This window comes from Schistocerca serialis, chromosome 2, assembly GCF_023864345.2.
Source record: "Schistocerca serialis cubense isolate TAMUIC-IGC-003099 chromosome 2, iqSchSeri2.2, whole genome shotgun sequence".
Classification (NCBI taxonomy): Eukaryota; Metazoa; Arthropoda; class Insecta; order Orthoptera; family Acrididae; genus Schistocerca; species Schistocerca serialis.
Window position 1 is genome coordinate 452,034,011 of NC_064639.1, and position 17,491 is coordinate 452,051,501.

The window sequence follows — 17,491 nt, forward strand, 5'->3', positions numbered from 1 at the left end:
GCTGCATTAAGAAAATACTGTTAATTGCAACACAGTTCACATCATGAAATTAAAACCCCTACTGTTATCAGAGCTTCATTTATAAAATAGAGTGGGGTCACAGCATCATAGTTCCACAAATAACAAGAATTCCCTTCCTGCAGGGAGTGAGGTGGTGATGATAGGATCTCCTGTTGGGTAACAATGAAGTTTATATTTGTAAAACACTCTTGTAATTTTTTTAATGGGAAAGAAAGCTGTGACTGACTAGTCATTATCAATGCCCATAAATGCTTCTTGGCTTATGACTATGTCACAACAGGCTAGAAGTCAACATTTCTACAAGGCTCCTACTAAGAGTCTTCTAGTAGGTCAAGTAGTCTTCTAATATTTTAAGTTCCTCTTAGAGGTCTGATACCACTTCTTCTTTATGTAGTTTTCTGAACTTGTAATTTCTTACTTGTGCTAGCTGGTCTTTGTACTTTGCACATTTAAATTTATTACTTCCATGTTACTAACTTTATTCACAACAACAAAATTCGCTGACAGTATCCACATATGCCGCTAATTGTGCCTACACAATTATATCATACTACCAGATGCAGTTCAGGAATTATGGAGTCATAAATACTGAGATGCATGAAAAACTGCCACATTTCACATGAATTCAAAATTTATTACTTCATTGTTACTACATCCATTTGCACCACATTTTGCACACAGTATCCACGTATGCCACTGAATGTACCTACACAAATATATCATTGTATGACCCACAGTTCAAGAGAGATGATGTCAGAAACACTGAGATGCATGAAAAATGCTGCATCATGCATGAAGTTTTAATACATTTATCCTTTACTACTACAACACTCTTACAGTTGAGTCAAGTTAATGAAATCACTGACACCTGGCACCACTTTTGACAGTTTTCAACAGTGAAGTATCAATGGCTGTACACGAAAACAATAACCGTCTATAGAGCTGTGAAGATGCATTGCCATAGAGACTGTATTTCTATATTTGTACATTATGCATATTTCTTTGTACAGCTGTTTCATAATTCCAAAGGCATTTTCATGAATACATGGACATGAATTTTTTTTAATATTATACTAAAAACAAAGTTATTGTTTGTTTCCGTTTCTAATAGAAAATTGGCCAACGTGAATATCTGGGCAATGCTGGGTTTGTCGTCTAAGTGAAATGTGTTGCATTGGCTCAATTTCAGTGGGAGATCATACCTGAAAACTATTCGTAAGAGGTATGGGTGCAGTAACAAGTTCTCCCTTTCCCTGCCTCCCTTATCCCTGCCTCCTCTGCACAGCCCCCCTAGACCTACCATAAACTCATATCACTGAATCAAGACAACGAGTGGTATTATGTCTTTCCTGGAGAGAAGACAGATCCACAGGAGACAATAAAATTCAAGTTCCCTTTGGTGTCTCTGGTATGCAACTCTTCATAGTTCGCATAACACATCCACTCACAGCAGCTTCCAATCGCTTGGCAGTAATCAGAATGCTTTGAACAGCAACTCATCCCAAGCCCACGAACAGCATTCACAGACAAGGCTGCATAGTGGCTGGTGCAATTGCTTTTCTTGACAGTGAGCAAACAATTTAAGTTAACCTCAGTGCTTCTTTTTAAATTCTAGATCTGTTATCCTACATGGATTACAAGCGGACTTTCAGAACTGAGGCTATGGCACCCAAGAAAATGGTTTGTATTAAAACAAGAGAGAAATCTGGAATAAAATCTACTGGTTTCCTAAAGCTAACTTTCTGTATTGAACTTTTGTCAATGTTATGTTTACTAATAGACACACTAAAAAACTGTGGTAATTCAATACAAATTATGACAATATACATTAGTGTTGAAGGGGGAAAATGTACGGAACATACTTACAACAATTATTACACCCATCAAAAGACTTCATAAGACTTATGTTTACATCGTGATTGTACACTTACCAACAATGACTTAGAACAACCACATCAATAATTGTTGATTTACTCAGAAATACGAGGGTCACTCCAGAAGAAATGCACACTATTTTTGTAAAAATACTGTTTTCATTCAGCATGTGTGAAAGTTTTACAGTGTGTAGATACATCCTTCTTGTTTGTTGTCAGACTTAATTCAACCTGTTCCTGTGAGTGGCGCCGTCACAGTATGTCTTCAAGATGGCTGTTACACTTGACATTCGTCAGAAGCGACGTGCTGTCATAGAATTCCTGTGCTGTGAAAACAAGACAGTGGAAAACATCCACAAGAGGTTGAAAAAGATGTATGGAGATGCTGCTGTCGATCGCAGTACAGTTAGTCAGTGGGCAAGCAGGTTACGTGATGAAAGCGGGCACGGCAATATTGAGGATTGTCCTCGCAGCGGCAGGCCTCATGCTGCACACACGCCAGACAATGTGCAGAGAGTTAACGAATGGGTGACTGCTGACAGACGCATCACAGTGAATGAATTGTCACCCTATGTTGGGATGGTGGAAGGAAGTGTTTGCAGAATACTGAAAGTGTTGGCGTTAAAAAAGCTCTGTGCCAGGTGGGTTTCCAGGATGTTAAGAGTTGGCTCACAAAGAAACAAGAAAAACGGTATGCAGCGAACTTTTGGAACACTACAAGAATGGTGGAGATGAATTTCTTGGAAGAATTGTGACAGGTGATGAAACATGGCTCCATCATTTTTCACTAGGGACAAAGAGGCTATCAATGGAGTGGCATCATGCAAATTCACCCAAGAAAAAAAAATTCAAAACCACACCTTCTGCTGGAAAAGTCATGGCTACGGTGTTTTTCGATTCCGAAGGACTCTTGCTTGTGGACATCATGCCAAGAGGAACCACCATAAATTCTGATACATATGTGTTGACACTGAAGAAACTTCAAGCTCAATTGAGTTGTGTTCGACCACATCAGTAAAAGCAAGATGTTTTGCTGTTGCATGACAATGCACGGCCACATGTCAGTCAAAAAACCATGGAAGCGATCACAAAACTCAGATGGACAACACTGAAACACCCGCCTTACAGTCCTGACCTGGCTCCATGTGACTATCAACTCTTTGGGAAACTGAAAGACTCTCTATGTGGAACAAGGTTTGAAGATGACGACTCCCTTGTGCACGCTGCCAAACAGTGTCTCCAACAGGTTGGTCCAGAATTTTACCATGCGGGAATACAGGCGCTGATTCCAAGATGGTGTAAGGCAGTTGAGAGGGATGGAAATTATGTGGAGAAGTGAAAATATTGTTCCTAAAGGATGTATCTACACACTGTAAAACTTTCAAACATGTAGAATAAAATATGGATTTAAAAAAAAAAGAAAAAAAAAGTGTGCATTTCTTTTAGAGTGACCCTCGTGTGTTATGCATGACACTCTTTAGCTTCATAAAACTACATCGTAAGTCAAAATACATTACCTCTTGCACATAACTAAAATTCACTAATAAGATCTAGTTTTGAATTACTTGTACTCCCTCCCCTGTGAAAAGTTTTTACTCTCTTTTGACTACTCTATCAGACACAATAATTGTGTGTGTGTGTGTGTGTGTGTGTGTGTGTGTGTGTGTGTGTGAGAGAGAGAGAGAGAGAGAGAGAGAGAGAGAGAGAGAGAGGTAACATGGTCTTAAAGAAAGAATTTGAGTGACTGTAGTACTCACATTTGATGTAAACTATATTTTTGTTTATCTTCTCTGCCTGATTACTTCTTTTTGGTAATATTATGCACTCTGAACATTGTTACCTTAATTTAATCATATGTTTTTCAAACAAATCATTTTATTATAAAATCATATTCTCTGGTTCCAGAGTTAACAAATCATTTTATTATAAAATCATATTCTCTGGTTCCAGAGTTATCTTGCTCCTGTACAACTCACCTGGCCTAAGCAGATCACCCAGAGCCATAGGTATTACCTAATTCATAGTAGTGGGGGATCTGGATGGGGGACTTAAAAGGTTTTCCTACTTGTGAGACAAGTGATGCACCAGAGACAATGAATATTACAGAGTAGCTTTTGTGTGTTCATGGAGAAACTATGTTCATAGAGAAGACACACATTGCTTTGTACTGTTTCTTTGTGTTGTTCATTATTGGAATTTGTAAGTGTGAAAGCAATAGACAGTTCTGAAGTTAGAACTACTTCATCCTACAAATTTTGGAGGCTCCGCTGTGATCAACTGAATGAACAATGAAAATACGTATCTAGATATTGCAATGTTAGGCAAAACAGAAAAGTAAATAAAAAACAACTGTTTTACTGGTTAAAGCCATTAAATCTTTACATAAGTAGATTTTTGTAGCAATTCCAAATGACAGCAAAAAAACTGAAACACTTGAGAGAAATTTTTGGTATTGTAATTTTGTTTGCAAGTGGTGGATCAGTTAGCATAATCTCCGTTTTTTCAAATGATATTCTAAGGCCTACTTTCTCTGCTATTTCTTGTAGTGATTTCACTTGTTGCCTAGCTTCTTGAACGGTGTTGGCTAGGAGAGCAAGATCATCAGCGAATCCCAAGCAGTTTAAGCTAATATCATCTTTTGCACTTTCAATTCTTATCCTCTTTGGATTGTCCTTGTACCATCCTCCATTATGTATTCCAGGGCACAGCTGAAAAGTAATGGTGATAGGCAGTCACCTTGTCTTAAGCCTGTTTTTATGAGGAATGGCTCCGAAATTTCTCCTCTAAACTTCACTTTTGATTTGGTGTTGGTTAGAGTGAGTTGTATTATTTTAATTAGTTTTGGATGGAGTCCTAGATTTCTTAAAATTTTTAATACTGAAGGTCTGTGGAGACAGTCATATGCCTTCTTAAAATCTACAAATGTTATTGCCAGAGGTTTGTTCCGTTTCTTGTAGTATGCCACAATCAATTTTAAACTAATTATCTGCTCTGCACAGCTTCTCCGTGGTCTGAAACCTCCCTACATACTTAATTTTCTTTCAAAAAAATTTGATTCTGGAAGTCTCCTTTTATTATTATTATTATTATTATTCACAATGTGAACAAACACCACAGCTGATTGGGGTTCATCGACGTGTAATATAAACTGGCTGCTGTTGCGCCCACCGAGTATGCTACAAATTTTTATTAGCAGTTCTTCGTGGTTGATAGGAAAGCTGTCTCTTACATATATGTCTCTTACATATATTACTATTAATAAAGAACTAAACAGTCAGACTAAAAATTTAGAGAGCCTGTCGGCTGTCTCTGAAGCTTCTACCCAATATAATGTAGACCTTTTTGCTGAATTAAACAGTAAAGTGACAAAACTTGACAAACAACTAGAAGATCATTTTGCAGACTAGAAAGTAGGAAAAAAACACTATTAAAATCAGATATTAATATAATTAATGATCAATTCAATAAATTAAATCTAATGTTATAACAAGATCTGGTTCGAAATAACACGTTTGAAAGAGGAGTTTTACGATAATTTAGAAGTTCTGCAAACGGAGCTCAGGGGAGAAGTGCAGGAAGTGTCACCTGTTGTAAATGCCCAAGAAAATTACAGGAAGGCAGTTTCTTGGATGTAGCAACTGAGTTAAGGGAAACTAGGCAGGAATTCAAAACTTTAAACAAACAAGTGAACGGTAACAGTCACTGGATTACTGAATTAAAGGAAACATTCCAACAAAATCCAGTTAGGAAAATGGGAGTAGTACAGTCAGCAACAGTAGATTTTGTACACAGAGCAGAACACACTGAGGGTAGAGATTATTAACCACAGCAAGATTAATTGTACTGAAAGGACTATTGATAAAGATATTGGGAATAGAGACTGGAGGACCCACACTATTAATTTGAACAAGAAATTTGAGGAATCTGAAAACAAGGGGGAATTAAAACAGAGTACTGTGCTTTCACCCAGAATGATAGGGAGTGCAGATGAGTGGTGGGAGGAGTTTCATTTAGAAAGTGGAAGTCATCTATCCAGTAAGAATCCCTGTTTCAAGCCTGAAGGGAAAGTACATACTATAATACTTTTACGAACATCTAAAGATAATATTTCACCAATGTGGAACGTCAAAAAGAAAATCTATCTTGTAACACAACACCTGAGGGGCAAAGCCGGAGTATGGGGTGTCCTTAATGTGATAGAAGTCCAGAATCGGAAAGATTTTGAGAGGCAGTTTAAAGAGAAATATTGGTCTGACAGAGAACAGCAGAAAGTAACTCTGGAATTACTGGACCCAGAAAATATTATGAATGGCACGTGACAAGGGTAAAGTTCTCACATGAGAGCCATTTGTTGACAGTATTAATCAGTAGGATTCCCATCTATGTAAGAAGAAAATGATTGGTAAGGCATCCAGAGTCAGTTCAATTTTAAGTTACTTGGAACAATTGGGTATCCTTAATAAAGCTCATGAGGAAGGAAAGTGGAGAAAAAATGGTCAGAATTCACAAGATGGACTGACAGTAAGCAATGTAGTTACTGTACAAAAATAAACAAAATACTGGCAAGCTGTACAGTGTGTTCCAATGTAAAGGGTGAAGAATAAATGGGAACAGATCTTATGAAGGAGAAATATTCACTCATAGAATTGTTGAAATTGAAGGTACATAAATCTCTTTGGACAGCAAGGAAAGGGTGCTCAAGGAGAACATGTGTAAAACAGGTCAAGCGGTACAATGAAGAAATGCAAACTGCAATAAATTTCACAAAGCACTGCCACTTGTAGATCATAATGATTAAACTTATATAAACTATACTGGTTTAGTTTTGAGTTATAGGCATGGAGTTTCATAACTTTTATACGTCTTTTACAGATAGTTGTTAAGAAAATGGGGTTATTAGTTGGCAGCTGCCAGACAATCATTTCAGTGAGTTCTTGTAACACAAAACTAGGGCAAAATATGAAATATAACTTTATGTTTCTCCAGTATAAGACAAAATAAACTATTATTTGGTAATTATTACAAGGTTTGCCACTGTGATGAGATAGTAAAATGTGCTTTGTAGGACTAGTAATAATCAAACTAGGGAAGTAGCTCCTCTGTCTTGACCACTGACTGCTAATATTTAGCTTGATTATTCAGCAAGTTAACTTTTTGCAAATAGTAATACTTTGTGATTTTTATACTTGGATATTTTGTAGGGACATGTTTTTTAATGGATTGAAATTATATTACTATAGTTATGTCTAGGTTAATCCGATTAAGCTCTATTCTAAAAGTATTTATGGTTAGGATCCAGTTTTAAGGAACTTAGGACAGTCTATGTACTCGACTAAAAATGGTCAGTGAGGAGTAACATCTTGTTCAAATAATGGGGTGTTAAGGTTCTGCAGTACTTTTGTGGGGGTGAAGGTAAGCAGGGAGAGGGGGATGAGTGAGGGCAAACCTCATACTTACAGATGGAGTACACTTATTATATTTTTCCCTAGCACCTGTCCTGGAAAAGGCATAAATATTGTACGGGGTACAAAAGTGAGTGGAGCTGCTTGAGAAAGAGAGTTCCCTGCTGAGTGTAAAAAGTAATTTTATACAGATATTTAACCCTGGAAGCAGCCAAAGTATTGTTATCTAAAAGAACAAAAATGTGATATGATCCCCCAAGTTCCTGAGAGAGATGATACCCAGGATTATTTTCCAAAATAATTAACACAAACCATATTGAACAATGCCTAAAGCAGAGAGCATTACGGCTTCCCATTACTGTCACAGCACAGAATGTTTAAAGCTTCAATGAACATTGCAATAGAGCACAACACACTTTATGTTGTCGAATGCTGAATGGAAGCTATCTCCTGTTCCTATAAATTGCTAAGCCCAGAACCCAAATGCAGGAGGGTTCATCTGGATATAGGTGCTCTTACCTTTGTTTGTGTGGTGTTCGAAACAGTAGAGTGGTTTAAGGAAATGGTGACCAAGATATCTCTGCAGGAAGAGGCAGAGCTGCTGGTGAAGACAGTGACTGATTTGTTTAAGACCACAGAAGTACCGATTTTGGTACCAAAACTTCTTAAGGATTCTCCCTCACAGACTCTATTCGAGAAAATAGGGTGCAAAACCAGAAGGTCTTGACATAGGATTGGTGGATAATCAAACGAAAAATTGTATCAGATGGTCAAACTCTTAGTGGTGGAAGTTGGTAGTGTGGCAATGTGAGAACAGGATCTGAAATTGTACTTAACGTTCTTGCAGGTCACCACCAGGATAATCAAAGACATCAAAAGCAACCATGTTGACAAGTTGGAGGCTGCAAGTGTTGCAGAGAAACCTGCGATACAGTAAAGGTGCAATTACTGCCCTGAATCATTTGCTGGGAAGACAGAAGGTGGACATGGCCTTGATCCAAAAACCCTATCTATATAAAGGGGGTGTTTCAGGCATCTGAGAAACTGGAGATGAGTCAATTTATGCTATAAATCTAAGAGCTTCATAAAATGTATTTGTGTTAAGAATGGAATTTCATTCATGTCGATGGTGGGCTTCTTGTCCAGGGACTTAGCGACCATCGGGATGAAACAACATGAGGAATGAACGACAAGGGAAATTTTATTGACCTCAGTTTACCTTCCTTCCTTATGAGGACAGTATGGCTCCTTCCAGGAGGTATGGAGACTGGAAGACAGCTGCTCGCAGCAGACTAAACTACTGCTGCTTGGTTGTGATGCCAATGGTCACAACCTGGTATGGGGAAGCAGCAACACCAACACCATGTACTTGAACCCCTACTAGGAAATCTTGAATAGGGCTAGAGAACCTATCCTCATGAATAGAAGAAAGGAAGAAGTAACTGACATAACTCTTGGGTTCACTCTAATGGGTAGTTATGTAAAACAATGGCATATGGTGATGGAGCCCACCTTATCTGACCACATGTATATTAATACACCAAAGAGCCAAAACATTATGACCACCTGCTTAGTAGTGTGTTGGTCCACCTCTGGAATGAAATATAGCAGTGGTTCTCTGCATGGCATTGACTTGAAAAGACGTTGGTAGGTTTCCAGAGGTATGTGGTATTACATGTCTACACACAGGTCATGCAATTTCTGTAATTACAAGCTGGTGGTGGTTTGTGGCCTCGGAGCTAACATTCGATAGCATCCCTATGTGTTACATTGGGTTCAGACCAAGGAAATTTCGTGGTCAAGATACACTCCTGGAAATGGAAAAAAGAACACATTGACACCGGTGTGTCAGACCCACCATACTTGCTCCGGACACTGCGAGAGGGCTGTACAAGCAATGATCACACGCACGGCACAGCGGACACACCAGGAACCGCGGTGTTGGCCGTCGAATGGCGCTAGCTGCGCAGCATTTGTGCACCGCCGCCGTCAGTGTCAGCCAGTTTGCCGTGGCATACGGAGCTCCATCGCAGTTTTTAACACTGGTAGCATGCCGCGACAGCGTGGACGTGAACCGTATGTGCAGTTGACGGACTTTGAGCGAGGGCGTATAGTGGGCATGTGGGAGGCCGGGTGGACGTACCGCCGAATTGCTCAACACGTGGGGCGTGAGGTCTCCACAGTACATCGATGTTGTCGCCAGTGGTCGGCGGAAGGTGCACGTGCCCGTCGACCTGGGACCGGACCGCAGCGACGCACGGATGCACGCCAAGACCGTAGGACCCTATGCAGTGCTGTAGGGGACCGCACCGCCACTTCCCAGCAAATTAGGGACACTGTTGCTCCTGGGGTATCGGCGAGGACCATTCGCAACCGTCTCCATGAAGCTGGGCTACGGTCCCGCACACCGTTAGGCCGTCTTCCGCTCACGCCCCAACATCGTGCAGCCCGCCTCCAGTGGTGTCGCGACAGGCGTGAATGGAGGGACGAATGGAGACGTGTCGTCTTCAGCGATGAGAGTCGCTTCTGCCTTGGTGCCAATGATGGTCGTATGCGTGTTTGGCGCCGTGCAGGTGAGCGCCACAATCAGGACTGCATACGACCGAGGCACACAGGGCCAACACCCGGCATCATGGTGTGGGGAGCGATCTCCTACACTGGCCGTACACCACTGGTGATCGTCGAGGGGACACTGAATAGTGCACGGTACATCCAAACCGTCATCGAACCTATCGTTCTACCATTCCTAGACGGGCAAGGGAACTTGCTGTTCCAACAGGACAATGCACGTCCGCATGTATCCCGTGCCACCCAACGTGCTCTAGAAGGTGTAAGTCAACTACCCTGGCCAGCAAGATCTCCGGATCTGTCCCCCATTAAGCATGTTTGGGACTGGATGAAGCGTCGTCTCACGCGGTCTGCACGTCCAGCACGAACGCTGGTCCAACTGAGGCGCCAGGTGGAAATGGCATGGCAAGCCGTTCCACAGGACTACATCCAGCATCTCTACGATCGTCTGCATGGGAGAATAGCAGCCTGCATTGCTGCGAAAGGTGGATATACACTGTACTAGTGCCGACATTGTGCATGCTCTGTTGCCTGTGTCTATGTGCCTGTGGTTCTGTCAGTGTGATCATGTGATGTATCTGACCCCAGGAATGTGTCAATAAAGTTTCCCCTTCCTGGGACAATGAATTCACGGTGTTCTTATTTCAATTTCCAGGAGTGTATAAACAAGAGTTCACTGTCATCTTCCTTAAACTACTGCAAAATGATTTAGCCCTGTAATGTCAACCTGCTGAAAGATGCCATCCACTTGGGAGAAGACATCAAGCATGAACAGATAACGAGTGACAGCAATGATGTTCACATACTCCACAGCTGTCATAGTGCTTTCAGTTACTGTTCAGGCCCCACAGAAGCCCATGTGGATGTCCCTCATAGCATAATAATGTCTCCAACTGGCCTGTGTCCCTGGTGCAACATATGTTTTCAGCAGCCACTAGCCTTGATGATGGCCATCTGAACATGACCATCGAGCTACTGTAACAAGAAATGTGATTCATCCGGCCAGGTGACATGATATCATTGCTCCATGGTTCAGACTAAATAATCCCATTTCCTACTGCAGTCATAATCAACAATGCTGTTGGGTCAACATGGGAACACAATGTAGTTACTGCTGCAGAGTCCCATGTTCAACAATGCACGCCAAACAGTATGTTCTGAAACACTTGAGCCTGCATCAGAATTGTACTCTGTTGCCAAATCCACTGCAGATCATCACCTACCCTGCTTTATATGGAGGGAAAGCCTCTGAACTCCACACTCTGTGCTGAGGTGTGGACTTCCAAGACTTTGCCACTTACTCATGGCTTGCTTGTTCTTCAACTGCTTTCCACAGATGCTCTCATCAGTAGCAGGTGAACAGCCAAGGAAATTTGCCATTTCTGAAATGCTCATTTGAATTGAATTGAATTGAATTGAATTTTATTTGATCCTGTAAGATTACATCGTGTACAGTAAATGTACGTGTAATATAGGACATGTCAAAGTATTAAAATTCTTTATCAATTATTTTTCTACACCTTTAGCTTACATTTTTACATCACTGATAATGAGTAACAATATATACAAATTTAATGGCATAAGTATTCTGCAACACTGTAAAACTCTTTTTCAATGAGATAGTCTTTAAGTTTCTTTGTAAATTCACTGTGAAGTACACTATCTTGCAGGGTTTTGGGCAGACTTCTTAGTAGTCTGATACCAGAGTACTGGGGTCCTTTTTCTAGCATTGCCAGTCGGTGGGGTATGCTCCGTACTTCATTCTTCTTTCTTGTATTATGGGTGTGTACACTAGCATTTGTAATCCAGTCCTCACTACCTTTTGTGATGTACATTATTGTTTTGTATATATATAATGATGAAAAAGTTAAGATACCTAAATTCTTGAAACAGTTTCTGCATGTTTCAGAGGTCTTTCTTCTTAAAATGGTCCTAATTGCTTTTTTTTGTAATGTGAACACTCGTTTTGTCTCTTGTTTGTTTGAGTTTCCCCACACCGTCACTCCATACTGTAAGTATGGTTCGAAAAGTCCATGATACACTGTACACAGAAGGTTCTTGTCTGAATACTGTGATAGCTGCATCATTAAGAATATGACAGAGCTCAGTTTCTTACAGACATTATTAATATGTTTTTTCCATTTCAGTTCACTATCCACAAGAATCCCTAAGAATCTAGCAGATTCTACTTCTTCCAGCCTTGTTCCGTCAACCTCTAAATCCATGTCTACAGCCTTTTCCTTGTTTTTAAACACTGCATTTCAAGGTGCCAGGCCTTAATAATCTGTCCTTTGACAAAGTCTCTCATGTCAGGTGATTTCCCAATTTGCAGCCCATATCATCACTAGAATGATTCCCCATTCACCTATGCCCACTTATATATGTTCCTTACAGCATCACATCACCACAGTGCCACCAGGCAACATTAAATCTTGCGGAGGGCAGTGGACATAATGTGGACTCATCAGTATATAATGTAATTAGATAGATAAAAAAATCTCACCATGTGACAGCAGAGGAAAAAGTATATGGAGGATAAGTAAATGTGCAAGCTTTTGGGGCCAGTGGCTCTTTCTTCTGGCAGAAGGGTTAAAGAGAAAGGAAGAGGGATGAAGGAAAAGGACTGGTGAGACTTAGGAAATCTGAAGAGTTCAGAAAAGTTACCCAGATCCCCAGGTCAAGGAAGACTTACTGGATGGGATGAGGAAAGACTAATTGTTGAAGACTGTACTGGATGAGATTTGAAAAGCTGAGAGCCTAGTGGTGGAAGACTGGGTAAAAGCAAGACAGAGATTACTACAAAAACACTATACAAGAGTTAATAAGAGCAGAAAGCTAAGTGCATTGTATGTGATAGGGGTGGAGGGCAGGAAAAAATAGACAGGTCAGAAAATGAAAGAAGTGGAAAACTACAAGGGAGTGAAGAAATGAATAGTTACTGAGAAGAAACACTAAGATCGTAGAAATTAACATAAATTAAGGCCAGGTATATGGCCAGAACCAAGGACATGTTGTAACACCTGCTCCCACCTCAGAGTTCTGAGAATCTGGTGTTTGGTGGAAAAATCCAATTGGCACGTATGGTGAAACAGGCACTGAGGCACGTACATTAAGTTTAAGGTTGGAATGATGTTAAGCAGACCCTGACCTATAGGAATCCTGGCAAAACAGACAGAGACTCATGTAGAGAAAGCCTAAATTCACACTTATTTGACATAAGAACTTCGATAAGAAATCCAGTAGATTTTGAGAAAATAGCAGACGCAGTGACATCTGACATTAAGGCCTCATATTCATAAAACTGCCCAATCACCTAGCAGTGCATAAACACAAACGTACCTTGATGGATCAACGATATGAAAGGGCAAAGGAAGCAGGTACGAATACTGTTCAACTTTGCAAGGAAGAAGAGACAATGGGCAGAATATCAAGGGACCTGGTCAAGTATAACGTTGTGATCACGCAAATGAAACTATCTTCCTGGAAGGTATTCTGTGAGGAAGTGTAAGGTGCAGATACTTGTGCTACACTTTATAAAATATTCCCTAGAATACCAACTAATCCAGGAGGTTCTCCAGAGAGGAGGATGGTGGCAACTAATCCAGGAGGTTCTCCAGAGAGGAGGATGGTGGCAACTAATCCAGGAGGTTCTCCAGAGGGGAGAACGGTAGGTTTACAAGGCCAGCGAGTGAGATAATGGATGTGATCCTCAAGAATCAGTCAGTGATGCTCTCTGGCATACAACATAGGTCACGGATCAGTCCCTGAGAGGAAGAGGAGGAGAAGGAGGAGGAGAGTAGAATTTAACATCCTGTCAACAATGAGGTCATTAGAGATTGAGTACAAGCTTGGATAATGGAAGGACGGGGAAGGAAATTGGCCAAGCCCTTTCAAAGGAACCTTTCTGGTATTTGCCTGACGCAATTTCAGGAAATTGTGGAAAACCTAGATCACGATGGCTGGACTCAGATTTGAACGACCGTCCTCCCGAATGCGAATCCAGTGTGCTAACTACTGCACCACACAGACACTGGTTTACAGGTTATCAAAGAGAGAACTTGAGGATCTGTCAGAGAATTTATTGACCTCAAAAAAATCCAGTGGACAATCGGACCATTTCAACAGTTCATCTCACTAGGCCCAGATGGTATCTTTCAAGCTCTACAGCAACAGGCAGAAAGGATTTAATTACATTCCTGTGTAAGGTCAACCTAGCAGCAAGGATCATTTCTAATGCTTGGATGATAGTGAGGGTTGTTTTCATGCCAAACGCAGGGAGAACTGATGATAACACACCAAGGATATGAGACCAATCAGTCTCCTCCTTCCTTCTAAACACATTAGAAAAACTGGTTAATGTGCACCTTGGGGAAAAGAAGTTAACCAAGGTTCCTCTACACGTAAACCAATATGGATATCAACCAGGTAAGTCATATGAAACAACATTTCACCAACTTGTTGGGAAAGTGGAAAAAGTACTACACTTTCAGAAAATAGCTCTCTGCATCTTCCGGGACACTGAGGTTGGCTTTTAGCATAATGACCTTTGAATCCATGGTTACAGCAGCAGAAGAGCATGGCACTAAGACAATCATATACAGGTGGATTAAGACCATGCTAAGGAGAAGAATGGTTGAAGCCACAAATGACTGATGAGAACATGATGATCAACATTGTCAGAATGTGTCTGCAAGGGGGGAGGTCATGTCCCCACCCCTGTGGAACCTAGTGGTGAATTAACTCATTGAAGAGTTAAATACTATACTCTGTTCATCACAGGAATAAATCTGATTTAAACATTATGCCATGCATTCTTCCGTGTTTGCTTGAATCTCATTGGATTACATTTCACGTGGAGCGGAAGCCACGCTGTGACCAGTACAGTCAAGTATAATCATAAGGATACGTTCTATGCTGAATTACACGCACATACACTGAGTAATAATATGGAACAACAGCTTTACCAGCGCATTAAAATTTGACAGCACTGGTCAGCCAGCAGTCCAACTAACCTACAATGATGTGACCAGTTGCAGTTCAGATGTAAAAAGAGGTAAGCAAAGAAACGATACAGCTTCAAATGTCATTTAATTTTTAAAGAGAATGAAATAATATTTGGCAAAACTCCAGCACTACCATGCGCTTTTTAGGTGACTAAACAGAAAGGATAAAATGCTCTCGTACTCACCTGACACAGTATTCTAATTACAAACAAGAGCGATGAAAGTTTCTAACTTAAACACAGGGTAATTTTTCTGAGCAAGCTGTGTGTGATGCAAAAGCATACTGCAGGGATTCACCATACTATTGAATACTGAAGCCACTGAAGGTCTTAATTACAGTCAGTCATCAGGTAATCTCTTCGCTCCTTCCTTCTCCAAACCCGAGAAATACACATCACTTCTGGAAGTATCATCTGCTACATTGATAACGAGCCTATCAATAACAGAATCCATGAAGCCAACCACGCACTGCATTTTCTCCTCTCCTCCCATGATGAACCATTCTGTACCCCACCAGCATTCGGCAGTGACATGTGAAAAAACTGCATGCATTAGTTCCAGTATGTCTGGCAGCTTAACAGTCTTGTTACTTCTCAGGCCAAATCCTGTAACTTCGCTCCAGATCAGTTCTGTCGGGTTCATATTGTAATGGTACACTGGCAAATGTAAAAATGCAGCATTTGTATGGTGTGCTCGATGCCGTGAAAATGATTGTTTTTCATGTTTCTACGACACTTATCAACATCTACGGTATAAAACGATTGTTTTTCATGTTTCTACGACACTTATCACCATCTGTGGTATAAAACGATAGACGTAGTGCAAATAAAGAGTATTTGGTTTTTATTTTTTCCTTAAAAATTAAATTGTTATGTTTTCTTAATTTAAGCAACTTGTATTACCAGTCTTTCATAAAATATTGATAATAAAGAATTTACATTTGAAATAACACGAATTTCATGTGCAATATGTAATTAGAAACAAGAAGACGTACATAATTCATAAAAAATTGATGAATTTTACAATTACAAGATGTAGATATTTCAAATTCAATGAGAAAAAAATGATGATCCATGCGAGATTTGAACCAGCAAAACATGAACTGCAATTAATTATCAATCAAGTATGCTACCGACTCTGCTACATGACCAGTGTGAATGTGTGTGTCAATATCTAATACAATCCCTCATTTCTGACAATCTCTGTAAATTTATGAAAAACATAAAGAACAATCTATTTCTCAGCACTTTTTAACTGTGTTCCCCACATGTGTTTCACTACGGAACAGGAAACAGCCTCAGCCATTTTCATACTGCGCATTAACAGCACGACAATCAGAGCACAACAGTGCAGAGACTGTGACTGTACATGATTTTTTAAATAAAAACTACACAGCTAAAGCATGATTAAGAAAAACATTTGATAGCCATCAATACATTTGAATATCATAAAGCTTCATTTAACATAACTTAGTAATAATATATCTAATACTTAAGTAGGACCTATTTCCAAGAGGGTACCACCACCAGTGTACGTGTGCTACAGCTTCAGACCAACCATTGGGTTTGTGTCTGTCTGCATCAGATTTATTCTTATGATGAACAGAGTATAGATGCTATTTTTGTCAAGGAAATGCAGACAATTTAATCATATAATACTTCACAAATCTGATAGTACTGTTATTGACTAATACTTCACAACTCTGCTAGTACTGTTATAACAATAGCACAATCTGCACTAGGCATTGTGGAAAACTGGTGTAGAAAAGTGTCAGTTCCAAGAAAACGACATGCAATTTACAAGAAGCAAATCTGCATATTGGCTGGAATCTCAAGCTCCTCAATGAAACTCTGCCAGTAGTGGATGTAGTGAAGTATTTAGGGATAATCCTAGATGTGAAATTATCATTGACCTCTCATACAAAGAATATATGTTCCAAGGCAAAAGATACTCTTATGAGCACTAGAAGGTCCTGTGGTAAAAAATGGAGTCCAAACCCCATGATTATATGCTGGATACACACCACTGCAATAAGACCTATGATAATTTATGGGGCTACAGGATGACAGAATGGAACAAAAGATGGCTGCTAAGGAGCTTGGCAAGCCTGCTTTGTCATAACATGTGGAATTAGCAGCACACCCACAGCTGGGATGGAGACCATGCTGGACATGCATCCATTACACCTTTGGGTCGCAATGGAGGCAACGGCAGGGGCATACTGGTTAAAAACTGGAAGTAACTGGGTTCCTTCAAGATATCCAGAATCTTACACTTGTAGAGTGAGCATAGTAAATATAGGAATGTTCAGGGGAAATCCTGGCTGCTTCAGTAAACCTGTCAATGTAACAGCTGGAAGAAGGGGGCATGGAAGAATGAACCGTGGCCCTGTTCAGAAGACACAGTCTCGTTTACTAATGGGTCAAAAACAGATGAAGGCACTGGAGCCAGAGTATACAGGGCACAGCCTAGAGCAGAGAGCACAGTCTCTCTAGGGAAGCTGGTCACAGTATTGCAAGTGGAAATATCCCCTATCAGAGTGTTGGCACGGAGGAGAATTTGCACAAGTGCTAAAAGGTAGCATCTATATTTATTCAGCCACACAGCTCTGAAATTCGATCAG

General features: G+C 40.3%; 1 protein-coding gene across 7 annotated transcripts in view; it reads right to left on the reverse strand.

Moving 5' to 3' along the window:
* Positions 1 to 17,491, reverse strand: part of LOC126457331 (zinc finger CCCH domain-containing protein 13-like) — a 243,890-nt gene that overhangs the window by 121,548 nt on the left and 104,851 nt on the right. The gene's annotated exons all lie outside the window — the stretch shown is intronic.